The sequence below is a fragment of the Bufo bufo genome, chromosome 4, assembly GCF_905171765.1.
Source record: "Bufo bufo chromosome 4, aBufBuf1.1, whole genome shotgun sequence".
In the NCBI taxonomy this organism is placed as follows: domain Eukaryota; kingdom Metazoa; phylum Chordata; class Amphibia; order Anura; family Bufonidae; genus Bufo; species Bufo bufo.
The window spans coordinates 534,372,977-534,386,823 of record NC_053392.1 but is presented as its reverse complement, the minus strand read 5'-3'; the positions used below and the strand labels follow the sequence as shown (position 1 = coordinate 534,386,823).

Below are 13,847 nucleotides of genomic sequence, written 5' to 3'. Positions count from 1 at the left end.
GCTTTAATACTCACTTATTTAGGGAAATCTTTAATGGTCATTACTAATTAATGTTGCATTTATAATTAAGGCCGCACCAAACTAGTGCTTTTTCCTTTATCTTTGTGTTATGACTGGATCCCTTGCTATTCAGATGCAGCACATGTTATCTCAACAATTACAATGTGTTAAACATACAGATTGTTATTTTCAGTTTTATTGGAACCATTGTGTCAACCAACAGATTTGGCGTTTTGCTACTCCTAAGGGTGTAGCCCCCTTTTAACCCCTGTATGGAGATCTGGACTTTGCTGCAGGGAAACAACCAGGCCAATAGCTCCTGGAGTAGTCTCCACATGACAGCTGACCCACGAGGGTCAGAGGCACTGGTACAGAGCAGCAGGAGTCAGACAAACGCCTATTCAGAAACAGGCAGAGGTCAGCACAGTCAGAGTACGAGCAACACGGTCCGAGGTTACAGCAGGCAGTGATGGGTCAATACAAAGGTCAGAATCTGGGAAATGGGCAGAAAGTCTGTACACGGGCAGCCAACAGAACAGACATCTTGGGAGGATACTAGAATGCTAGGAAAGCTATTGATCAGGCCTAAAGTACCCCAATTTGGCTGGTGACAATTAGGGTGTGAAAGGCCCTTTACGAGCCAGAGGAAGTGCAGGCCCTATGGGCAGAAGAAGAAAGGCTTTGCCGGCAACAAGGCCGCAGCCTGGAGGCAGGTCCGAGACAGCAGATGAGCGGAACAGCGGTGGTCTTCGACAGCACCACTGATAAAGAAAACTACCTTGACTTTCTATTTTCTTTATGTTTAGTGTCAAGTTAAAATTTGCGGCAACTGTGTATGGAAAGTTAAAGACTGCTACATCTCTACACCCTGTATAGTATAACAGATCTACCAAATGTGGTGTAAACCTATGAAATGTTGCCAATTTTATTGAACATTCTCTCCAGCAATTTCTCATTTATATCTGGGGTGGTCACTCAGCGTTAACAGATGCCTGGAACTGCCTAGTTCTGTAGTAGTACAACTCTTGGTGTTCCGGCAGGGCTGTGGAGTTGGGAAGCCAATCTTCAGTTCTGGAACCTCTATTTTATTCACACTCCAACTCTGATTCCTTCATAATTGGCGAGAAGAGAAAACAAAGCAGAGCTAATCATTTCTATTGCTGCTAGAAGATCTGAGTTAGCACTGATTTCTCAATGCTTTAAAAGAACATTTAATGACATGATTACAATTTCTAAACTTTCTGAATTTGTTATGAAAGTGCCAGTAAATATACAACAAGATATGTTTAATAAATATATTTTTTACTTTGAAGCCAGAGTTGGTATTTTTCTAACGACTCTGACTTCACCCAAAACTGGCTCTGACTCCACAACTCCCAACTCCACGGTCCTGAAAACTGGCCATATTTGCTGTCTAGGCCTCGAGAGAGGTGGTGGGGTGACAATTGCTGTGCATATTGTAATGGTGATACCCAGATTCCCAGAAAGGTTATACAAAAGATATGATTGAACTGAATATTTGTGACCTTGACAGATGACTGTTGGAGTTATGCCTGTTTGGATGCATTTAGCCACAGGTCCATATTAGCATTTCGGCGAGTGATGACACTAGTGGGCTTACTCCCGCCTGTATTAACACAGTACATCGATGCGTCCTCTATTTAGATTTTTTTTTAGCAGTAGGCAAGAATTTTAGCACAGCAGATTAGCAAATCTCAAGTAGTCATATTCGTCCAGTAGTCGCCTATACATTGAAAGCCGTCCTGTTAGATCCAAGGGAAGTAAGGCTCTAGGGGACCATTTTGTATTAAGGCTACTTTCACACTCGCGTTTTGTGCGGATCCGTTAATTCCCAGCTCTGATTCTACCCTAACGCTGGGTTCACACCTGAGCGTACAGAAGGAGCGCTCTGTATGCGCGATTTTATCGGGCGTTTACAGACGCGGCTCCGGCAACAAGCAACGCCCATTGTCGCGCGTTCCCGGAAGTCTATGTACGGGAACGTGCGACCATACGCCCCAAAGAAGCTCCTGTACTTCTTGGGGCGTAGGGCGTTTTTCAGCGCGTAAAACGCTCAGCTTAGAACCATGCCCATAGGGGATCATTGGTTCTTGCCTGTTGAGCGTTTTACAGCGCGTAGGAATGCGCTGTAAAACGCTCAGGTGTGAACCCAGCGTAAGATAGGGCATGCTGCTTCTTTTTTACATGGTTCTTTTTTACATGTGCATAAAAGATGCAAGTGCTGCTTCCCATTAAAATAATGGGAAGCTGTTTTGAGATGTTTTTGGAGCAGGTTTTGAGGCAGTGTGAACTGACTATAAGGCCCCTTTCACACGCATTGCGCCCGCACAGAATCTGGACCCATTCATTTCAATGGGACTGTGTACATGAGCGTTGGTTTTTACGCATCACTTGTACATTGCATGAAAATCACAGCATGTTCTATATTCTGCCATTTTCACGCAACGCTGGCCCCATAGAAGTAATTGGGGCTACGTGAAAATCGCATCGCATCTGTAAGCAAGTGCGGATGCGATGCGTTTTTCACGGATGTTTGCTAAGAGATGTTTGTATACCTTCAGTTTTTTATCACGCGCATGCAAAACACATTAAAGCGCATTGCACCCGCGCGATAAAAACTGAACAACTGAACGCGATCGCATACAAAACTGAATGCCCTTGCATGCGAAATTGCGCATTTTTCACTGAACGCATTCGCAACGCCTCCGGACATAATCGGCTCACGCTCAAATAGGTCTAAACTGCAATACCTGACACTGGCACTGTTTCCGGAAAAAAAGGATAAACCCCCACATACCAAAAGTGTTCTTTGTCTATATTGTAATTTTTACTTCATATGAGATATTGTATGCTCTATATGGTGTCTAATATTTTACAGACTACAGGAAATTTATAATACATGAACTATAATATTTACCCATCTTGTCAGAGATAATGTCTGCTCTGTGTTCTTATAAAAGAATTCCTAGTGCTGATCGACATTGGCCCAAGACTAAAGACCTTTACACTGCCTAATTGTTCCTTCCCAGCAAGCGCCTGCTCGTCAGTGAAGAAGGCCGCTGTATTTACATGCAGTGATCTCCTCCACAGTATGGGGAGGAAAAATTGTTAATGCCATTGTTCGTCTCCTTAGGCCTCTTTCACACGGGCGTCATGTTTTTGGCCGGGATAAGATGCAGGTGCGTCGCGGGAAACTGCACGATTTTTCAGCGCGAGTGCAAAACATTGTAATGCGTTTTGCACGCGCATGAGAAAAATCTGCATGTTTGGGACCCAGACCCGGACCTGGACTTCTTCACAGAAGTTCGGGTTTGGGTTAGGTGTTGTGTAAATTTTATTATTTTCGTCCGCAAAACGGACAAGAATAGGACAGGTTATATTTTTTTTGCGGACCACGGAACGGAGCAACGGATGCGGACAGCACGCGGAGTGCTGTCCGCATCTTTTGCGGCCCCATTGAAGTGAATGGGTCCGCATCGAGGCCGCAAAAACTGCGGCTCGGATGCGGACCAAAACAATGGTCGTGTGCATGAGGCCTTAAGCTGATTCTTTCCACTATTGACGCTACCAGTTGAGATACCAAATCAAGAGTAAAGTTGGACGAGTCTTATAGGGACAGTAATGGCAGCCATATTGGTTTATGATCCCAGCCTACGTTATAATGATAACGATACTCCTTGCACTTTGTCATTTGTCTGTAGCACTGTGACATAACAATAACAAGAGATTTCCCATCAAAATAAGGGCTTAAAACAGAAAAAAAGAAGTGAAATATTTTAAGACAAAACCTGAAAATCAAGTTTTGACATTTATTCGGCGACTAATTTTATACCCATAAACAGCACAATTACAGCACTATTACTACAAAGTCGGCTTAAATCTTTTGTTGCATTAATATTTCACTGTCAAAGCTCTGCTATACCAAACAAACCAGTCTCAATGACGCAAGCTCACAGCCTCTACATAAGCTGCATGTGTGAATTAACAGCGGAATGCCTTGTAAGTAGACGCCTGCATCAGGCGCTGACAGTACATACTGCCTTAAGGTATACCCACTGGCTGAGTTACTTCAGGTCAGGAAAGATGCTATAAAAGGCAAAATAGTGTCTTGAAGAAAAAATGACCTGCATGACTGGCAGGAAACAATCTGGTCAGGCTGAGAATTCTACTGGTCCAATAGTGAGTCAAGCACCTTGAGATAAAGAGCTTCAGGAAAACCCACCAAAGGACGTCAGCATATGATCATGCAGGCCGCGCGCGGTGACATCATTATGCTTGCCGCAGGTCCTTTGGCAGGTTTTCTTCAATCAAGATGGGAGTAGACGGCCTCTCGACATTCAAGTGGATGAGGTGAGTATAATTTTTTTTACTCTGTATAACCCCCTGAGCATCTGTGAGTCTCAGTTGCCACCACCAGCGTTGAACGCAGAATCTGAGGGGTTAAATGACAGGGGGCAGTGCGATCTCCGTTCACCATCATTAAGCCGGCTCCATACAATGAAAAGCGACTTGTGACAAAATAACTTCTAACAAATGAAAGTTGCCGAATCAAATTTTTGAAAACTCTCTACTTGTAACAACAAGCTCTTTACTCACCGCCGGCACCACCGACCATTGACTAAGGGTAAAGGACATCATTATAGGCCGTGTCAGGCACCATGAGTATTGCTATGGTGGTTGGAGTGCTCCTCTGTGCAGAGAAATTCTCATGTGCAGAAATACACATGAGATTCTGCAAAACGTAAAATTTCATGTACGGGGGGAATAGGTCATCAATAACAAATCGGTGGGGGTCTGACACACGGCACCCACTTGAAGAGGCTGTGGTGCTTTGGTGAGCACTGCAGCCTCTTTACAGCATGCCAAGCACAGTCTTCTACGGTGTATAGTGGCTGTGCTTGGTATTGCAGCCCAGGTCTATTTGAATGGGACTGAGCTGCACATAGGCCATGTGACCAGGGATGCAGCGCTCACTGGACTGCCGAGACCTCTTCAAATAGCTGATCAGCAGGGTGCCGGGATTCGGACCCCCAAGGATGTTATATTGATGACCAATATTAACGACAGGTCATCAGAATTTTACTCCTGGAAAACCCTTTAAGAAGAGGTCTAAGACAAGGGGTAATGAACTGTGAACATTTGACAGAATGAAAGAGAAGTGAGATGGTAAATGAAGAAAGCGATATTATAGGTACGTTTAAGAACAGGATGGGTGTACAGTGAAGAGAGTTTAAGAAGAGGTGAAGGACACTACGGAAATAAAGCCACTTACCTTGATGGTGCCGGGAATTAATATTGCAGAACACTCATTGTTAAAAATCCATTGTTTCCTACAAGACAGAAACATTAAGTATGAGTGGACATGAGAAAGCTGACACGTGCACAGATATCACACAGTGACGGACTGTTTATCCGTTGGCAGGACCAGGGTGTTGTGTCAGATAGAGCCATGCAGAGGGCTCCTGGCCATACGAGTGAGCGTCTGCCAAAGCAAACAACTTCTACTCATACAATGAAGACACAGAAGATGAGCCTGGCTCTACGTCTTCTGCAAGGGCTAAGTGAATAACATTTGCGCAATATAACACAGTAACAGTAATTGGCTTCACTTCATTAAGGTAGTGAACAGCAGAAGGTACTGATGCTGAATACATTAGAATGAGATTGCAGTAATTTCACAATTTACACAGCTGTCATTATCATTTTTTCCACCCAACGCTGAAAAGCTGACACACTTCTGCATATGTGCCAATAAATCGCACGAGATTTGTAATGGTCCGTCCATAAAGATGCTGCTTATCAATGCGTATCCATGTATACCATGTAGCCGTCAGACAAAAATGGTAGGTGACAGCTGACAATTCAAGATAGACATACTGGAGGAGATTTATCAGGGCCGGCACTTTCTGCGCCCGTGTTGATGTCCCTTGCACTGCCGGAGGATACGCTTAATTTATGACGAGGTGCAGGCAGTCAGTGCGCTTAAACTGTTGTAAATCAAGACACATTTGTCTCAGGTCTCTTACCCGCCCTTGCCACACACCCTTTTGGAAAAGTGACGACGGCGGCGTAAAAAGAGGCACTTGCGTTTTTTTTTTTTCTTCAAAAAAGTCACATTTAAAAAACAGCTTGCAACTTTTTAAACCCACTTTTCTGGCGCAAGGGAGATGATTAATCTCCCCCTACTGTATTTTTAAAATGATGCTTTAGATGTAATTTACAGAAGACCAAATCTTGTCAAGCCACCTGTGTCATCAATACCATCACTGAGGCCTCATGCACACGACCGTTGTGTGCATCCGCGTCCGTTCCATCATTTTTCACAGTTTAGCGGAGGTCCTATTCATTTCTATGGAGCTGTGAAAAAAAACTGATAGTCCTCCGTTTTTTCTGCGCGTCCGTGATTCCAGTCCGTCAAAAAAATATAACCTGTCCTACTCTTGTCAGTGGAAAACGGAGGACGAACCCATTCAAGTCAATGGGTCCGTCAAAAAAAACGGATGCACAACTGGTATGTCATCCGTGTCCGCGTCCGTGTCCGTTTTTTTCTACAAGACCTTGCTGCAATAAAATTACACTTTTCATTAACCTTCCTTTTTTTTTTCCGTGTCAGACAAAAAAAAAGGAAGACACAAGGAAACACAACTGAAGCAAAATCGGACACGGACTACTGAAGCCAAATCACTGACAGTGAAAAAACACTGTCGTGTGCATGAGGCCTCAGTCTAGCTTTAACGTTACCTCACTCACTGCTTGGTTGTGCAGTTTAGATAAAATACATGCTAAACTTTGTGCTTGGTCTGCAGGTCTACATAATCCCACAAATTCCAAATAACCCTACAATTTTTCTATGGGATTAAGGGCCAGTTATTTTTCACTTTTTGTGAAGCAGATCACGTAGAGATCAGGCCTTGTCCATATTGCAGTCATCAACCTGGAACTTAGGAGCTTCTATGTTCTGATTAAAGTCTAAAACGTCTGATTAAAGTATAAAAATGTATTGAGGATGAAACCTCAAATAAATCACCATCATTACTGTGATTAAAGGGGTTGTCAGTTTTTTAAATCCTTAGAGGAGCAGAAAGGCTTAGGCCTCATGCACACGGCCGTTGCCCAGCTGTGGCCCAATTGCGGCCTGCATACAGCGGGTCCGCAATACACGGGCACCGGCCATGTGCACCCCGCATCACGGATGCGAACCCATTCACTTAAATGCAGTTCGTTGCGGAACGGAAGCACAGATTGGAAGCCCAGGGAAGCACTAGAGTGCTTCCGAGGTATTTCTGTCAGTGCCTCCGCACTACAAAAAAATAGAACATGTTCTAGTTTTTTACGGTGCGGACAGATCACGGACCCATTCAAGTTGAATGGGTCTCGATCCAATCCGTCCCGTCCGCCACACGGATGTTGCCTGTGCATTGGGGACCGCAAATTGCACGGAACAGCCGCACAACGGTTGTGTGCATGGGGACTTATAAACATAAGAAAAAAAGCTGAACTTAGCTGCTAAAGGTCCACCTGTACCAGCTCTGCTGGTCTGGGTTCTGGGGCTTCTGCTCTTCATCAGACTGATATAATGACTTCACATTCATGTTACTGCTCAGCCAATCACTGGCCTCAGCAGTCGGGTGTGCATGTGAGGAAAAATTACTGCTGGGGCCACTAATTTGCTCAGAGGTCACATGCACGGTTGGGACAGGAAGCCCTGGGAATCAGACCTGCTGCTATGGAACAGAGGGACATTTATTCTTTGTTTTATAAGCCTGTCTTCTCCCCTGAGAATTTTAAAAACTGTTGGACAACACTTTTAAACCTTTTCCAACATCTGCAGTACATGTACATGTGTTTAAAGATGGTGCCTGCTCATGAGATGAGCAGGCATCATAGCTGCTAGGTGCCTGCTGTTTTACATAGCAGACTCCCGGTCGCACAGTTAGTGATCGGCAGAAGTGGCAACCACAGACTTTTCACCACTCGGATGCCGTGGTGAATTGTAGAAATAGAGTGGTAAATTACTGGGAGCATTGCAATCTCAATAACCGAAAGCTTCCCCCGGTGATGAATTTGTGGGAGCCGTTCAGTTGCTATGGTAGCCTTGGGAATTTTAAAGGCTCCAAGGCCTGCCATAGCAAAGTACTATCGAGCATTTCCTGTGGCAGGGCTTGATAGGAATGTAGTGACTCTTCTATAGGTTACAATGGTAAATCACTGTAGTTGATGGAAGAAGTGATCGATTTGAGTCGCCATTTTTTGTTGCTTCACCACCGCCAAAATATTTTATAAAAAGTGATCAAAAAGTCAAACACACCCCAAAATGGTATCAATAAAAAAATGAGCCTTCAAATAGCTCTGTAGCCATAAATATAAAAAAAGAATTTGGCGATGAAAAAAAGAAAATAATGATTTTTGTCAAAGTAGCTATCACCCCATTTGGATTTTTTTTCCAGATTCCTACTACATCATATACAATATTAAATGGTGCCATTAGAAAGTACAACTTGTCCTGCAAAAAACAAGCCCTCATATACAACAATGTTGATGAAAAAAGATGTTTAAATATGAAAATGAGCCTTTAGGAGCAACAGGGCTGTAACGTTACACATGGTGTGATGATGTTTTCCCTGACTAGCCCTGTCAATCAAAGTGCAGTGGGCGCAGCAGCTGCAGAGAGCAGAGCCCCTAGGTGTAACGGCAACGCCCCCGTTGTTCCTAGAGGCTCATTTGCATATAATAAAACATCATGTAACAGATCAGCCAGTGTCATAGGTACAAGTCAGCTGACAGATGCCCTTTAAAGTCTACAGTATTTTGTGTTACACAGTCTAATGGAAATAATTATATCAGTGATTAGAAAAATATGACTGCTTTCTTCTAAAAACAGAACCACCTTGTGTGTGGTCTCGTTCACGTCAAAGAAGTTCAGCCGCTATCAGACACAACCCCTGCTGTTTCTGAGAGAAAGCAGAACGTGTTTTTCTAGTCCTGTACAAAAAGGCCATGTCTACAAACAGCCAAATTAAAAACCTGAAGATCTTTGCAATTATTTTGCCAGCAATGGATAATGGGACATTTCAGCTCTGAGGGCTCGGCTACACAACGACATTTGCCACGTGACATTTATGTCACAGCAAAGTTGCGCAACATTTTTTGTAATGAATGTCAAAGGGGCGATCTCAAAAACTCTGCCGGATCTCAAAACCGGAACTGAAAACGCAGATGTGAACGCAGCCTTAGTGATTCAACGTATTTACAGTGCTAACCCAACTTTTCTACGTCTATTCCTTCTACGTAGAGTATATGTGAAATGGTGTCAGCAGGTGAACGTAAGGCTCCAACAAACACCATCCCCCTTCACTTTTTAAGGCAGGCACATCGGTTCAGCCGACGGCTATGCCTAGTACATGGCGCTGATAGGTTAGTGACCTAAAGGACTGGTCATCAATGTTGAGGCCATCAATATCCTGGACAATCTTTTTTCCGTAATACACTGTCCTAAATTACAACTCAGTACAATCAGTAGACGAATTTGAGAACATATCAAGCGCAAGTATTCAACATCACTGCAGTTGATAGATCGGTTAATCTCAAGTACAATCTGACTCCGACTCCAAGCAGCCACAGCATATAGAAAGACAGAAACGGTAACCAGACTAAATGCGGGAGATAGCATATGTACACCGCAATTATTCAGGTGAGCAGTGTTTGCTTTCTGTATCAAACATTTGTGTTCTCGTAAATAAGGACAAGCCAACAAACTACAACTCCCACCATCTTTCGTCAGCCAAGAAACGAAAATCTACTAGTAATATAAAATCAATAGAACAATGATAATAATAAAGAAAACCTGATTATTCCACTTCTTCCAACGGCCGCGGAAAGAATATCTGCCCAAATTTGCAGAGGAACATCAATCACAGGCTCCTGTTCTACTTAATTTATTTACGGAGAAGCAAATTGGATGTGATGCTTGAGAACACGACTTTTCAAGGAGATATTCACAGTTTATTGAAGTGAAAACATCATTCCGTATTTGGCTTTTCACATTGTAAATTGAAGAACATTTTACAGTATGAGGCTTGGAGGTATGCATAGAAAGTAATAAAACCTTAACAAAAGTAAAACAAGAAAATGAAATATGTGCTCATTAAATAAACAACGTTAGCAAAACAGACCTCAAATGAAAATGCCTTTTGTGCAAGAAGGATTCCGAAAAAGCACAGTACATTTATGAAATTATTGCCTGAGCCTCTTTGTCGGAGAAGAGAAAGATGTTGCTATGACGAACAGCCAGAAATAAATGACATTCAAACTACTAGGCTGCTGTCTACAAGACTCAATCCGAGTTCCTCTGGGTTAGAACTTTCTCAGAAGGTCTGTTAAAAGGTATTCTAAAAGAATTCTATAAATTGTCAGCCTTCTTGTCCAAGGACTGTGTCTGGTACTGCAGCTAAGCCCCACTCATTGGAATAGGGCCGAGTTACATTTCCAGAAAAAAAAAACTATAGGAAATATTGGAGCTGTTTCTGCAGAAAAAGGTCTTTTTAAAAAAAATATCATGCAATAATTTTTACAACAAAAATAATAAAATAAGGGCATGTTCACATTTGCATTGGAGGCCACGTCCTGAGCTTCTGTCACAGATTCTGCCAGAAAGAGCGGACAAAAAAGTCCTGCATGCAGGACTTTTTTCCGCTACAAAAGAGAACACCAAACCGGAAACCGAATGGACCTCAATATAGTCAATGCGATCTGTTTGGCTCTATTGGTTTTAGTTATGTCCCAAATCGGGCACTTTCATTATTTTCTAACAGAGCAGAACAACGGAAATAACTAGCGGTGATGTGGATGTGGTCTTAAGAGCTGTTGGAAAATCGCCCAACGAATACACCACATGTATTCATAGCCTTTAATGGTCCCAACTTATAGAAAGAGTGTCTAATAACTGGAATGGGGGGATAACAATACCCAGAAAGATGATCAAAATTAGGGTTATTCAGTTTAGAAAAAGGACGATTGAGGGGAGATATAAAAACTATGTATAAATGTATCAGGGGTCAGTACAGAGATCTTTCCGATCATCTATTTATCCCCAGGACTCTGACTGTGACGAGGGGACATCCTCTGCGTCTGGAGGAAAGAAGGTTTGTACACAAACATAGAAGAGGATTCTTTACGGTAAGAGCAGTGAGACTATGGAACTCTCTGCCTGAGGAGGTGGTGATGGTGAGTACAATAAAGGAATTCAAGAGGGGCCTGGATGTATTTCTGGAGCTTAATAATATTACAGGCTATAGCTACTAGAGAGGGGTCAATGATCCAGGGAGTTATCTGATTGGAGTTGGGAAGGAATTTAAAATTGGCTTTTACCTCATGGGGATTTTTGCCTTCCTCTGGATGAACTTGCAAGATAACAGGCCGAACTGATTGGACGTATGTATTGCATGTTACTATGTATATGTTGTATAGTCAATGCTTTTCAAGATGTATATCACAAGTTATATGTTTTTTTTGTTTGTGGAAACCAATGGGCAATGTATGCAATTTTATGGAATACTGCTACATTCCTATACATTCGTTGTAGAATGCACATGCAGACATCTAATGCACGTGAGACATGAACAGAGTCTAATTTATTTAAAAAAGGTTTTCAATGCTCTATACAGCTCCAAAAATTTTGTCTCTGAAAATGTGACAATAAAGATGGTATTCACGTGGGTGGGACACTACCTTTCCTCCTGTGCCTTCACTCACTCAGCAGGCCATCTCCTCAAAGGCTTCTTCTGGCAGCAGCCCCTCCCCCACTGAGGTGACTACAGCCGCTCTCTTCCATGGCAGGCTACTCCATGTCATCTGGAGCAGCCTCTCACTCAGTATTAGGACTCACACTATCATGGATGCATAGGCCCAAAGATGTCCCTAAGATGGCGCCAGTCATTGCTTTTATGCAACCGTCACCTACTGTGCCTGGGGCTGGTGACACGCTAGCCATATCGCCTCTCACATCACCAGGTGTAGGCACCTCCTCCTCCCTGCACACAGCAAGGGGCAGCCTCCATCTAAAGGTTGTCTCTGGCCACATCTTACAGCACAGTGTAACATATACATAATGTACACAGGACTGCACACTGTTCCATGTATTAATATTCACTTTTTCCTTCTGCAGACATCCTTCCTCAGACCTGCCTATAGGCCGAAGTGTACTATGTCTGTACGTAAATCAGGTTCTGACATCGGTTTTTCTCAAAAAATATACTCACCTGCTCCCCGCTGCCCCGTTCCAGCACTGAGGGCCTAATTAGCGCTCCTTCTGCCCCTAGCCTGTAAACTTCCAGATAGCATCACTGTAACCAATCACTGCTGTAACCTACTTTCACACTAGCGGCATGGCCTGCCAGAACCGTCCTGCCACTAGTGACCGTGTGCCCCCGGACTGCCGCTCCGTCCCCATTGTGTTAGGCTGCCTCCCAGGAAGCAGATGGCTCGGTTCATTGTGTAGTGGCCATGCTGGCATACAATAGCTCAGCTACCCTTCATTCCAGCTCCATTCTCTTCAGTTTCCAGAGCTAGAAGCTGCCAAAAACAGCTAATCGATGGAGTGCCAGGTGGCAGATGCCCACTGATCTGATATTGATGACCTATGCAGATGATATATCCAATCTAGAATACCCTTTTAAAACATAAGTAGTTTCCAATGTCTATAGCAGAAGATAATTTTTTTTCAGAGGGTGGGGCGATGACAGCTCTTCCAAAAATTAAGAAAAGTGGGGGATGCCAGGGATATATTTGTTTATCACATTCATTGAAAGGGGTTAGATGCAGGACGGTGGCTTAGTGGTTAGCACTGTTGCCTTGCAGAACTGAGATACTGGGTTTGAGTCAGCCCATGAGGTGTTTGTATGGGTTTCATCCAGGTACGTTAATTGACTTCCACATTTAAAAAAACCTACTGTGTGATGCACCAGGAAGTGAAATCTGTACCAGCTATGAGTTTGAGCGATAACTTATGCCAATTTCGTTTGCAAATTTGCAGGGCTGCTGTAGGCCATGCCCCTTCTTACTAAGGCCCGCTCAAGCCATGTTAACTTGTGGCCCTGTCACCTCTGGAGACGGAACTTTTTCTTCTCTAAATGGCGACAGGAGCCCCTTGTCTTTTGTCGGGATTGAGCTTTTCACCATCTTTTTATATGTTTATATATGTTAATCATGCTATCCCTTAGATGCCTCTTCTCAAGATTACATACATTTATTGCTTTTTATTCTTCCTCATAACTAAGACCCTCCATCCCACTTCTGGTGCCCAGAATTGAACAGCATATTCCAACTGAGGCCGCACCAAAGCTTTGTAAAGTGGCAATATTACATCTTTTTGGCCTTGTATGCTGTTATTTACTCTATAATCTACAAGGACACCCAAATCCTTCTCCTACAAGTGACTCTCTCCCAGTGCTACTCCCCCTAGGACATATGATTCATGTAAAATATTTCCACCCAGATGCGTCACATTATTTATCCAAATTCAATCTCATTTGCAAACTGGATGCCCAGAGTGTCCGAATGAGCTTGTTTTTTACGGACATCTTTCATAGACTGCACAGTACTACGTAGCTTGGTGCCATCTGCAAAAATAGAAACAGTGTTGTTAATTCCATCCTCTATATCATTGAAAGGGTTGTCCCACTAAAATATTCTGCAGTTTTCAAACCAGACCCTGGATCTGAATACTTTTGTAATTGCATGTAATTAAAAATTTGGTATAGCCACTGAGTTATTCAATAAAATGTATCTGTATAGCGCCATCTGTTGAATGTTTTTTTTCTTATTTCTCT

The 13,847-nt window shown here is 43.1% G+C and overlaps 1 protein-coding gene across 3 annotated transcripts in view; it reads right to left on the bottom strand.

The window, feature by feature from the left end:
• Positions 1 to 13,847, bottom strand: part of PLCB4 (phospholipase C beta 4) — a 378,077-nt gene that overhangs the window by 325,479 nt on the left and 38,751 nt on the right. For all 3 annotated transcript variants that reach the window (XM_040429870.1, XM_040429871.1, XM_040429869.1), the window contains exon 2: positions 5,294 to 5,351. The gene's annotated coding sequence lies outside the window, so the exon portion shown is untranslated. The remainder of the gene's footprint in view (positions 1 to 5,293; positions 5,352 to 13,847) is intronic.